Below are 14,068 nucleotides of genomic sequence, written 5' to 3'. Positions count from 1 at the left end.
TATACATATATATTCCTGTGCAGCTAGAAAAGCTGGCAGATTGTGGGTATACAGAATTATACACGCTACTTAGTTAGTTACAGCCACTTAGTTTAAAAAAAAAGACATCATGTGTATCTACATAGTGGCGTTTATGCCCTACCATGCATCGTGGATAGCTAGTGAGACTACCACAGTCATGTTGATGAAAGGGAACAATAGCTGTGTCTCAGTCAACAACGTCTGTCTGGCTTGGGCCATGTCTCACTCTTTTTGTGTATATCTCTGTGTGTGTGTGTGTGTGTGTGTCCCCTGGACATGAACTTGAACTTGAGACAGGCGGCCAGACACCATCTGTGCACCAGGGGTAATGAATTCAGTGCATTCATGGCTGTGGAGCAAGCCTAGGCCACCACCACCCATTGATGAGCAGATGACTCCTATAGTCTGAGTTAGCTCTTCATCACTAATAGAATTCAACATTACCAGCTGGTAGTAGGGGGGATTGTTTTGTCTGTTTCCCTAAATGAGTAGCGCTGTGCAAGTGTGGTGGACCTTACGTGTATGCCTGCATTGTGCATCCTTGTATGCGTCTGCATGCCTGTCAGTGTGTGAGCATGTATGCATGAAGGCCTCCATGTTTTCCTGTTTATCTTTGTCTCTCCATATAGCATATGCAAATTAATTGACACGGACCTCTTTTCCTCCCCATATGTTGGTCTTTTCTCCAATAAAGCGCTGGCCTGCTATTTTAACAACACGACTGTGCTGAATTTATTGCCTTGATAATTGAATGAGCCAGTTCAGTATTTCCCCTGATAAAGGGTAGTAAGTGAATGAGGCATAAACCTTAAACAAGCCAGGCACAATGTGAATTCCTGCAGGCCCTCCTTCTCCTACTCCTCCCTCTCTTCTTCCAGCTCAAGCTTCTGTCACAATCACAAGCACATACACATACACACAGACGCATGCGCACACACAATAAGCTTTTCCCTCTGGTTGGTGTCGCCTTGGCAACGGTAGGTGAGATCACCTTGCGCATGGCAGCATCAGTCCCTGCCAATGCAGGACAGGTTCCTAGTTTCAGCGTGTGTGTTTGTGTGCGTGTCTGTGTGCGCAGGTGAATACAGAGTGTTTTATGCAAGAAACTAGAATGCCACCCACCCCTGTCTCCGTGGCTTAGCGTAAACACAGCTTTTTGTGTAAGGTTACATCTTTTTGCTTAAATCCCTGACATTTGTTAATTGATTAGCTTCAGGTTTCTTCTTGTTTCCTCTTTTTTTAAAATTCATAAACTGAAGTCATTATGGTAATCTAGCTCGTGAAAAATTCATAAGCGTCTCGATATATAACACAAAACAGAGTCTGAGATAGCAAATTCGTGTTTTACAGACACGCACGCTTAAAAGTGTCACTAACTTCACTAAGGGTGTCGCTGCTGATTAACAGGGATCTGATCAGCCACTCTCCATAACAGACCAGCCAACCATAACTTGCCAATAATCCACTAAAGAATGTCATGGCCCAGCCCTTTTTAATGACATCATGCATGGCCACTTGAATGTCTTGTGGGGAGCAGCGGGTATGCTGTGCTCTGCCACACTGTATGCCCCCCCTCCTTCAACTAACTGTGTGGATATGCATGACCGACATGTTAGTCAGACACCTCACTTAACTGTCAAATGTCTGTTATGCAACATAATGGGATTGAGTTTGAAAGCAACACATTTTTGTTGTTTGTATGGTGTAATCCTGCCTTTGTCAGCAACTATGAGCTCTGTTAATATTATCATTAATCTTTTTTAGTATGATGTTAGAAATAAAATGTAAGTAGACTGTCAAATTATTTGACTATGTTTAAAAATTTCATCTTCAAAACTTCAAAACTGGAACCAAAATGAGTTTACATTCATCATTTAAAACTATCTTATGATAACCTGAAAATGTTCTGAGCATGCGTAAAACTCTGAACTTTATTCCATTAACTGAACATTAAGGAAAGGCTAAAGTGAAGCTGAAATTTGGTAATTCCAAGACTGACACTTCTAACCCCCTCACTTAACCCAAACCCAAATCTTATTAATCTGCATCACCAGTATGCATGTTATGCTCTCAAAGCACCCTACATTTCCCCCCATATTTTATGCATCACCTTTAAAGTTAATCACAGTGTAAAAAATATTCCACAAAAAGCTCAATTTCAAGACAATTAAAAAAAAACAGACATAGGAGGGAATTTTGAGGAAATACAAGCCAGCCATTTTTAATGCATAACAAAAAAACAGAAAAAGAATTTCCCACCTTATTGTCTAAAAATCAATAAATAAATAAATAATTGAAATCCAAGTTGATATATAGCTTATCTTACTATTTACCTGCACCCCCTGTTGAAGTTTTTAATGGAGTGTTTTTTAAGCTGATAAGATGTTTGTAATTCCCTAAAATCTAACATTACAACAACTTACTAGTAAAATATGCTTTCAGCTTCGTGGCTGTACGATAAGATATCAGCACTGTGGCAGCAGCAGTGCAGACTAAGGCTGTACGCACAAGTGCTATTTTTGCTAAAGTCTGAATCTGGCTGTCTGCCTGTCTATATCTGTGCTGGCTTTTGATTATGCAAATACTATGCACTATAAATGAATTAGTACACTTGCATCTGAAACCTGCTTCAAAGCGTGTAAATAATACATTTGGTGTCACTGCATAATTCATTCTCTATTAATTACATACACAAGACTGCGTGCTATACTCTGCATTTAGATGGTGTTAGGGTGTTAGGGCAATGCACACTCAGATGTTGTTTTCTTAAATATAGAACACATTGTGTACACAACCGCAATCTGTCAGTATCTAGATACTTGCTTCCAAAGTGCAGTTTTAATTCAAATTGCCTCTCATTGTTTTCATAATCATTTCCTATTATAAAACTATCTCTGCATTGTCATCCTAACGCAATTTCCCAAACTCTACTGGCTTTAATCGTTGAATTAGTAATTCATTTTTGAGCGGGCTCTTGATTGTGTAAAACACAACGCCCTTTTTCATTGTTTTTCCCCTCCTTTTTCATATCAAGTGCCTCTGTAATTATGTATGAGAGGAGGGGCTTCGCAAAAAAAATTAAATAAGCGCAAATATTTTAGACGCGCATCCCCTACAATTAAAATATGCCTATCGTCGCGCGCTTTGTAAGGCATGTGGTATTGAGGCCGGGCTACAAATTTGAATACGGAGAATCGTTTGAAAAATATATGCTGTTCGGCAATTAAATTATATGAGCACTTGGATGAGGAAGCACTACCACTGCATATAGAATGGTGAGCAGTAGTTGCTACGCTCGCATTAGCATCTGGCCCTTTTATGTAAATTTGATGAGAAAGGACTCATGCATATACGCCAGGGCTAGGGTGTACTCGCCTAATATCCTTATTAGAGAGGGATGAATTAAATATTTATTAGGGGGGCTAAGGGTTAGGAAGGGGGGTGGGGGTGGGGGGGCTGTCCTGTGTTGTCATGAGGACCTGAGGAGAAAGAAGGGGGGGAAAGGGAGGAGGAGACTGGCTTTCTGTAAGAGTGTCTCTCTCTGCCTCAAGGTGCCACCATCTTAAGGCGTTTGGCGGTAGTGAGATTGTGGGGAGGGTAGACCTAAAATGTCCGCTGGCATAGACACACGCACGCATACACATTAATGCATACAAATTTCCGTGAAGCATGTGGATAGCACACAGATCTGAGAGTCAATTATTCAGATACTGTCGTCGGCAGCTATGCATGCCGAGCATTTCATTTGCATCTATTAATTCCTTCGATTACTGTCACTTAGCAGATCGACCTGTGTTTAGCTTTCTGTTGCTCGCCGCTTATTGTGTACGAGCGCTAATACCGGCACTGCGGCTATCACATTTGCTAATATTTTGGGAATTTCAATTTGGCACGTCAGTGTATTTTTATCCCTGGAAACAATTTTCAGCGGAGCCTTCGTTAAGGCCTCGATGAAAGCACTGTAATGAGACACTCCAACTATTTCTTTATATATATATCTATATAGATATATATAGATATACATATAGATATAGATATGAAAAAAGAACTAAATTGTGTGCATTTACCATCTTTTTAAAACATTAAGCAGTTCTTTAAGATGTTTGATTGCTATGATTTTCAAACACTTGCCAATTTAAAAGTACTTTTTGTATATAATATAAATACATGGCTTTGCTTACTTAAACGTTATAGATACAAGATGCAGCATTTTACCTTAAGTGAGAATTTAGAGAAGTTTTTGAAAATTTCAAAAATGACAATACGAATGCTACAGAGCAGGCTAAGAAAGGCACTGACAATATTGTAAGTTTATGTAAATGAACGCTTTACTGTTCTCCCTATCATTTTCTGTCTCCTTCTCTCTTACTCACTCTCGCTGTCACATACACACACTTTAGCTGACCTCTCCTATCTGTTAATTATCATAAATGTGCTTAGTGAGCTGGCACACACGGGCACAAACGGGCACGCGCACACACACACACACACAATCACATCCCCAGCGCACAAACACACATTGTGCAGTCAGATACAGACGCAGCATTAGCATTCCCTTTCATCGTGAAGTGCTCCTGAGCATGAAAAAGAATGTGCAGGAAATTATTCAAGATGAATTATGCCACACATCATCCCAAGGATTCAGGCAAAGACACACACACACATACAATGACAAATACACACACACAGCTTACACGCCAAAAAATATGGGGCTCACCAATCTGGGGAAAGTATGTTACCGAAGGAAATTTGGCTCTCGCTACAATTTCAAGATTTAGCTTAAAATGGCCGTTAACTCCCGTACGTGGATGTGCATTGCTGTTAGTCTATTCATTTGTGAGTTGCCATCCTTATACATTGAAACTGTCTCAAAGATTACGTGTAATTATTCCCATGTGAATTCTGCGTCCTTGCACACTTGCCTGTTGTCCCAGTTTTCCATGCATAAAGTATGTACACAATATCAGCTGATCCCCTTCCCTACCTCCCGGTTTCCTCTGATGAGTGGTATGCCCTGGCGCATTGCCAAAGATGTGAGAATAATTAAAAGGCTGTGAGTTTGAATCTCGTGTTGGCTAATGGATTGTTACTGAGAGGAAATGAGACAGGCAGCATGGGGGAGCTGGGTGGCAAAGCAGACCTTGACTTTGGATAATGAAACACTGTAAGCCACGGTGGTGGAGAGAAGACACACCTCTCATAAAGCAAATGCTTTTGTTCTGCGACTACTCCCTTTTGTCATATAGGCAGGTGCAATTGGAAGGTGTCGCACAATGTGGGAAAGACACCGTCAATCCTGCGTCACTTCAGTCAAAATCGTCGTAATTTTTTCCCCATTTTAATTTACAATCTCTTCCAAATCTCTGCAGGTCACTTAAATGGGCTTTTTTTTAAAAAAAAATGTTTCTCCACACAAGATAATCATTTTATGGCTCGTGTACATTTCCCTTTATGTTGTCTTTTATTGCCTCGGTGCGCGATTGCCTGTGATATGTATACGTCTGCAATTTGCATTATATTTAGCATCCAATGCATCACCACAGTGTCGCTTAAAAGAAAGCCGGCTTGAATTTTTTTTTTTTGGTAGAGTGTAGCACCTCTACCAGCCCCCCAATCCACCCAACACACATGTAGGCTCAAAGCGTTGTGGTGGGGAGAGCAAGGGGAGCAGAGCGAAGCAGGGAGATAGAGGAGCACGAGGGAGATGGGATGAGACAAGTCACACAAGCCGCAAAGGGAACAGGGTGAAGGTGGAGGGGGAATGCTGTATAGTTACCCTAAACTCTGCCGTAGGGCTAGAAACACACATAGACACAGCAACACACGAATGCAGACACTTACACACGCACACTGGTTTGCCACACGACCGCAAGACACACTCAGAAATATGTGGAACATTGCAGTGGGGAGTATGAGAATATGCACCGATATCTCAGTGATTTATTTATTTATTTATGTTCCTTTTTTTTGTTCTTTTTTTACTCCCGAAGTCTTGATTGAATTTAGAGATGCAAGACTTCCACGTTTCTTTCAGGGTGCTTGATGTCAATGCGCTTGTAAAACCTGTATTTGATGAAATAAAAAGGCAAGTAAATGGGAAAAATAAGATGTCGTAGATGCATTATTAATTATTTCTTACAGCACGCACTGCAAGGGTGAATGTGTTGTTTTGCACATGCGCGAGAGCTTTAATACAGGGCTCTAATAAAATGTGGCACCTGTCAGTTTGACACTGACTCGCTAAAAGAGGCTCGCAATCACTTGGGAACACAGGAGGAAAGAAAGCCAGTATAAAGTGACTACATAGTAGCCTACAGTATATTTCTGTACATAGCCTCCTAATGAGTCATAAGCACCACATGAGAGCGGCGAAACCTAAAGAACTGTTATGTCTAAAGTGCACGCTTTGTCATCCATGTTCAACTTTCTGACATCGGGCCAATTTTTTAACTGACTTCTGTCTCAAGGTGAGGAGAGTTCCACCGGTCATATTTCATATACAGGGGGCAAAAGGACAGAAAATGAGAAGCTAAAATGAAATACTCCTGATTGTTTAAGGATGTGTTCAGGTTCACATGGTGGCTCGCTGGATAAAGTCACAAATTAAGTCTCAAACTATCCTCATAGGCTGCTGCAGTCTGTAATGACCATCTCTGACCTCAAATGCATTACTCAAACAACATGGCTGCAGAAAGTGTGTTGGCATACACCAGAGATAATCAGGCAGTTTACAAGAAATAGCAGACTCTTTTAATATTATAGCGTTAAAACGCCGCAGCAAAAACTTTAACATTTGAGCAAAGATTTATAATGATATTTTGAAGTATGCAAAACTGCTTGCCATGACCTTCAAGTGATACGCAAGTCAGCTGTTCATGTTCTGTAAGGTCCCAGGTTTGGCGTACTATTTGTGGCAAAGAGTAAAGGTTGAGAAGACATTTGCACAAAGTTATTGCCAATTTGAATTCCTCCAAGCAAACTTAGCTATGCTAGCTATTTCCCTCCTTAACCATATAACTGTGTGTTTGCTGTCATTCTGATGTTTTTTGGGTGAAAACCCGTTAATTGTGATTTGCTCGGGAAGAGCTGTTCAACAAGTAAAGGTTACCGCTTGGTAAACACTCCCTGCTTGTGTTGTGTATGTCTTTCATTGCTGCAGTGCTGGAGAAAGGGAGCTGAGAGAGGAACTGCTTGCAGCAGGAAGTAGAGGTCAACACAAGATTTCGGGGGTTTTGCTCTCTAATGGACCCACACGAGGTGAGCTTTGGTTAATAAACCAAGTGTGTGTTTGTGTGTGTGTTGTTGGTCTAAACTGTTCGAAATGAACGTGTATGAACATTTAGTTTTAGTGCATTTTGTGTATCTATCAGAAACATGAGTTTACTGTGACCTCTGGTAGTTCAAGGACAAAACATTTCAGTAAAACACTCTGTACCAATTTCTTGCTTGGCTTTTTATTAATAATTGCTTTATTCTATAAAGCATAATTGAATTATCGATTTGCTAGACACATGTTGCGGTCTTATTATGCATTTGAAACTCATTTGGATGTTTTGAATACAAAATAATAAAGAATTTTGTTGGAACATCCAAATTTCTTTGTTGCCAGTTGTTTTGACTGATTTTTTTTTCCTCTATGCCTATCTCCATCGATGTGTGTGTGTGTGTGTGTGCGTGTGTGTGTGTTTGCCTGCAGCAAAGTTAGCCCGTGTGTGTTGGATAAAGGCATAGATGTTAGCAGTGGTCCAGAGGACACAGTAAACAGAATAACAGCGGTTTGAAGAGAGCTCAGGCAACGTGATCGTGGGCAATATCAAATCCCATGACCCATTCTTTGCCCTGTGGTCGATACCAAAGACAACAAGCACGGGGGAAACAGAGGTTACTGCTCACTATTGATCATCACAACAATGCACACACAAACAGTAACTACAACCAGGAAGTGATTGCAAAAGAAACATCTCCTCTAGCTACCAGAACCCGCACATTAACACTAATTACGTGCAAGGCATCTTGCTGTTCACATGCAACATTTTTATGCAATCGTAGGCAGACAGATATTTTAATGATTAGTTTAATGAATGGTTCTCATAAGAATGAAATTCTTTCTAAATTAGCTGACAGCAAGAGCAAATATTCCTCATAATATTCCATATATATATCATATATTCTTAGTTTGATTCTTGCTGATGCTGAAAAAAAGAAAAAAAAGAAAGAAGAAGCGCCGGTATGGTGGCATATTAGCACCCTTAGGTCACAGTGCCCTGTGGCATTACTGTTCTTAATTACTCCCAGTACTCGTACGCATTCGGTGGACTTCTCAGAAGAGCCAATTAGAAGGTCAGGGCAAGTCACTTGGTAGGAGCAGTCACTGCAAAAGTCTGTAGAAGTACTAAATTTCACCCTCATTCTCTTTCCCTCTCTCACACAACTTAGACAACACAAAAACATTTACACTGTAAATCTTCCTTTAGTCATATCTGTCGACCATTAAAACAAGCACTAATAAAAAATAAAGGATGTCTGCTACACAGTATTGTTTGTTTATATTCCATCACCTCATTTGTTATGCTATAGTCATAATCATCTATCAGTCATGCAGATTTGAAGTACAGCTGCTTACTATTAGGGTGCCAGCGGGAGTAAGTATTTATAATGTGCCGGCTGCATTCAGCGAAACCCTCGAGTCTTTGCAGGCCGGCTTCTGTATCATCAGTGCTATCCCACAGCGATTAATGAAGTCATCTGCATGTGTCTGTATGATTAAGGAGCACTAAAGTGTCATTGTGTGTATGCGTGTGCGAGTGCGTGCGTGCGCGCATGTTGTCTGGTCTTCGTAGATAAAACAACAGCACAGAACAAAAGATGCCAGCATACGAGAAAGCATCGCATTCGTCCAATCCCAAAGAGCAAAATAACAATTTTGCACAGTATTAACAGCACAGTAAATATGAAGGCTTCATTCTTCATGATCAGGTTATACAAGAAGAGACAATTTTAAAAAAAAAGAAAAGGATGAGTAAAATCAAAGTGGAAATTAAGGGAGAAAAAGTGAATTATTTAAAAAACACACTGTAAAATACTGAAAGTTTTTTTTCTCCCTCTCTCTTTCTCTTCAATGATTTAGTTTCCATCTATAATTTTCCTATTTCCTATTTGTCAAGTAATTCCATATTTCATGCTTGGATGCAATCCTTTCCCCATGCTATATATTGCAGATGCTCATGCCTCTTAGCGATAGCATAATATGTCTTTTCCATGCTTGTTCAAAAATTCCACAAAACTAGAACATCCTCATCTCTTTTTTTCCCCACTCCCACCCCCAACACCCTTCATTCTAATCACGGATGCACCAGAGGATGAGTTTGGTATTTGTGCACATCTCATCTTATCAATTCATAATTAAAATATATAAAGCTACAGTTCTTTTTTTCCCCCTTTTCATATAATATCTAAGTAGCTTTCAGTGGGCTGTGTAATAGCGCTGCTTAGGGAGGCTTTCTTCTGCATCACCATACAGTCAGAACAAAGGATATGCACATCGTAAAAATCATGCAAATACATGCAAATTGCTGGCAGCAAGAGAAAGCGTAGTAGCAGGAGGGGGGGAGTTTGTATAAGCAGAGAGGGATGCCAAGGACTTTGTATACAACACTCACACACACAGTCTTTCTTTAAGTTGTGTCATATAACTGAAGAATACTGCTTTACTGCTTTTGAATCTCATTGTAAATCTCTTCTCAAGACTTTCTCCTTATAAATTCCTCTTTATTTCTGTTTACCCGCAATGCATAAACGATATATGGATTTGTATTATTTGCGGAGAACCGCGTTCCATTTTTATGATGCAACAAAATGTATAGTGCTCATTGAGGACGCTATTGTAAATGCAGTGAATGCAAATGTGATTCACTGGCTGCAAAAAGCATGCGTGTGTCTGTGTGAGCGTGCGTGCTGGGATGATGCAATATTTTGGCTGCACCACCTCAGAAAAATGCAGAGCAGATATTAGTGGCACCATGCTAATAACGGTCACACCCCTCCTCCTTGCCATCACAGTGAAAACTTTATCGTACGTGATACAGAAACTGTAGGGATTAGGTGAAGACAGCCAGGTCCTTTTCCCTCTACCTCTAAAAAGCAATATGCTTGCATTATATTTCTTGATATTAGAATTGGCTGTTAATGTGGATGTTTAGAGCCATGACAGGGTTACTGCATCATCACGGTTTCATCAGCATAGAATTCCTTAAAGAATAATTTGTGGTCTACTAAACTCAAAGTCACATTACTTACATCCTAAATTGCATAGCATTTTTTTTTTAGATGAAATGTTTTTTGTTTTGTTTTTTCTTGAAATGTATTTATTGGTTTAGATTTCCCTGCTTGTATTTCATTTTCATACCTTATTTGAATATAAATCCTGCAGTTACCCAATAAAATCCTTATCAACAACTGAACATTTTGCACAATATATTTATTTATTTGAAATTAATTCCTGTAGCATCTCACCCCGATGACCAAAGCTGATCAAGACAACAGTCAACAGTCAGTAATGCCTTCTGCTCGCCTGCAAACAATCATATTTAAATAACACCGCCCTCTTTCAGACACACACGTGCACACATACACACACGGACCAACCCGCAGACACAATATGGCAGGGGAGGAAAAAAAGGGGGGAGGGCACACACAGAGACACACTCACAATTGTGCATAATGATGTTAACATTCCTGCATGTCTAATGCAGGGGATATTGAGACAGACACTAGCTGGTCTGCAGTCTCGCTGCACATTGTGTGTGTTCACGGGTATAAACGGTAGCAGGGCATAATGATGTATTAACTGTGGCTTGCTCTCGCTCTCAGTGTTTGGGCTCCTTGCTGAGGTTACTACAAGACTATGTTAATCTTATGCAAGATCACGCTGCGCTTTATTTTCTAGTCTGCTGTGTTAAATTTTAGGTGCGCTGCTAAAGAAACATCCGTGTTTGCTTTGGTTTTTGCACAGAATTGCAACCAATAGACCGTTTATTGCTTTTTGCTTTCTTAAACGCTTATTCATTTTGGAGTGATTAACCAGATTTGCAAAGCTATTTAAATATTGCATGTAAACGAAAGAATAGCAGTGGGTGTAGCATTCCAAGGTTTTAGCAGATAACAGCTAAATTAAAAAAAAAAAAAAAAAAGCCAAGTTGAAACAAATTAAAACATCATCATCCTTCATCATATTTATTCACAAAGAATATCTTAGAGGGTGTGGCTAATTTGAAATGCAAGCAACATCAAGTGTGGCACATATTTTTCAAGTTCCTTCCAAATAAAATCTGCACGAATATGGATATGAAAATGGAGCGGCTAGATCATAAAAGATGGAAACAAAGAAGGACAGACAGCATATACTGGCAAGGACAGGCAAAAGATGAAGCTCATTTTTCCATGGGCACCCAGTGGCGTCTGCATTGCAGATCGCTAAAATCCCCCTCGAATGCATCCCTGGGCTTAAGGAGGGTGGAGTGGGGAAGGGTGAACAAGGGCTGGGTTTATGCTATCCCTGCTTTGGTACACTTTGTTTTTTTTTTTTTTCCTTCCCCCACCAAAATATATTTTTTTCTGTCTGCATCAAATGTCAAGTTAATTTCCTGGGCGCTATGAGGGATGTGTCCTCCCCTTCGGTATGTGTGGCAGGGTGGTGGATTGTGTCAGGGTGCTTTGCGTGCCGGTGTGTTTATGTGTGCGTGTCTCTGTGTGTGTGTGCGTGTTTGTGTCTATATGGGTGAATGGGGAAAGGAAAAGGGGCATGGCAAGGCAAAGAGAGAGATGAGAGGTGGTGGTGGGGGGTTCAGTACAGTATGTATAAATTGGTTCTCTCTGAAGAGCTAGAGAGGTGTGTTGAAAGTGTGCATGCTTGTGTGTGTATGCAAGTGTGCCTGGTTGTATAAGAATATGATCCAATTATTAATAGATACTTTTGGCAATGTACCCCTGGCCATGTACCTGTCATTTTCCTTTTTCTTTTTTTTTTTGTGAATTCATATGTTCCGGTCTTTTGAAATTTCATCTGAATTGAATACTAATGCAAAAAGGAGAGGAGAAAAAAACACAAGGTATACAATAACAGGCATAACAGCATAACTCAATGAAATCTAGAAAAAAAGCGGAAAATCTTACCTTGCATAAATTTCCTAACAATATAGTTTCGATTGGGGTTGTCTTAGAGGATTGTTTGTGGTTTAAACAATACTGCTAAAAGCTCATTATCAAAGGATATGTAGCTCTGTTAAACACAGTGACGTATCAGCCCTCTGTTAACCTTCCTGCTGGACTCTTGGCATCCTTTAAGTCTTTCTGAGACACATTTAATTTGACTTTTTGTATCGATTTGTGCTTTTCATTATTATCATGAAGTAATTGTGATGCCCTCGTGTCCACTACCTTTAAAAGCAACTAGGCCTTCATTTATTGCTGCTGGGTTTTTTTTTGTCTAAACACAAATGTACTGTGCTTACCTGTCTCTGTGTTGTTAAAATGGAGTGTGATTGAGAGTTTGTGCTCAAATACACAAGCTGTGCTGTGTTCTCAAGGCGCTTTTTTAGTGTCTTTATTATGTTTATGCATGCAAAGTGTAAATGTGCACCTGTGTATGTTTTTTTGTTTTTTTGCATACAGCTATTAGGTGAATAAAAGCAAAGTGGATATTTTGTATTGCAAAGTGTAAAAAGGCTTATTGCAGAGAAAGGGATTTGCATTTGTCAGTCGGGCTTGCACTGATGTATGCTCCTGCCCCACAAATGTCACATCCCATAACCCAGAAAAATTACACTAGTCCCACCTAATTACGCATATTCATGATGCTGTTTTGCATAGTGCTGGTAGCATACTTCTGTTACAAGCCACAGAGCTGAGGGGATGTGGCTGAGTGAAAAGGCTTTCAATCCACTGATTCAGCGTGTCTTCGCCACAAGCATCAGCTTGATAACAGTACCTCCATGCCATTTTTTTTATTATCTCAGACCATTATGGAAAGAGAGCTTTCTCTTATTTCTTGCAGTCAGTCATGCTGCCACTGCCTGCAGCATGTTCAACCCCGGTGGGAATTTTTAATAAAGAAATTAGCTTTGTCCTAGTTTATGAAGGTCATTTTGAAAATAGACCAGATTCAACAAATGATTTTTTGAAATACTTTATCATTTATAACCCATCTCGTCTCTGTTTTGCTTTCTCTGCTTCTTTATCCGTCTTATTCTCCTCCTGTAGTAAATGCGGTTCTGTTGGTCATTGGTAATGAATATGTAAATCAAAAGGAGACTAAGGCTAGCAACTGGGAGCAGCTGAAGTTATGACTGAAAAGATGGGAAAGTGGATGAGTCGTAGTGGCGGGCTCAGTGGTGTATTCTAGCACTTGCAGAACAGAAGTAATCAGACTTGGCCCAGCTATAATGAAGGAGAGAGTCTAGGCTGTGCCACCGCTTGGGTAAACAGCGATTGTTTCAGTCCAGGATTCCAAACATGGGCAACAGTGGTACTATTGTCCAGTCGGCTCTAATTAAGAAGTGAACCAAAGATGGGGGAGAGGGAAATGGGAATGAGAGGTGGGTAAAAAAGGGGCAAGAGGGGGAAAAGGGGTGGTGGGGGTGTTGAGAAGAGAGCAGGAGCAGGTGGGAACCTGGCAGTAACAGAAGCTGGGACGGGCGGGGGAAGTGAAGAAAAAGAGAGGTATGGAGGAAGGTAGTGAGAGGTCCTTCTCTGATCCTCGTTTTTTTTTTCACACTATCATTGTGTCTTTTTTCTCACCATCTCCCTCTTGTTTCCATATCCTCCTCTCTTCCAACACACCTCTCTACCCCGTCTTTCCCTCTCAGCCTTTCATCGATACTTCCATCCTTCATCATTCTAAAAGTCATCTACTCTATTCCTTCCACCTGCCCTTTGTTCCCTTTTTTTTTTTTTTTTGCATTTGGGATGGTGAGGGATGTTTTGCCTGTCATACCACCTTTGTATCACCTTTCCCATCCAGTGCCGGAGAGAGAGAGAGAGAGGGGGGGGG

The 14,068-nt window shown here is 40.4% G+C and overlaps 1 long non-coding RNA gene across 1 annotated transcript in view; it reads left to right on the top strand.

Moving 5' to 3' along the window:
• The window catches only part of LOC102203011 (uncharacterized), a 35,686-nt gene that overhangs the window by 6,585 nt on the left and 15,033 nt on the right, over positions 1-14,068 (top strand). The window contains exon 2 of the long non-coding RNA XR_311438.1: positions 7,181-7,278. This is a non-coding gene — a long non-coding RNA (uncharacterized LOC102203011). The remainder of the gene's footprint in view (positions 1-7,180; positions 7,279-14,068) is intronic.

The sequence above is a fragment of the Pundamilia nyererei genome, unplaced genomic scaffold, assembly GCF_000239375.1.
Source record: "Pundamilia nyererei isolate P.nyererei 1_Seehausen unplaced genomic scaffold, PunNye1.0 scaffold00006, whole genome shotgun sequence".
Taxonomy (NCBI): domain Eukaryota; kingdom Metazoa; phylum Chordata; class Actinopteri; order Cichliformes; family Cichlidae; genus Pundamilia; species Pundamilia nyererei.
The sequence above is the reverse complement of the archived record's forward strand: the minus strand, read 5'-3'. Positions and strand labels throughout refer to the sequence as shown.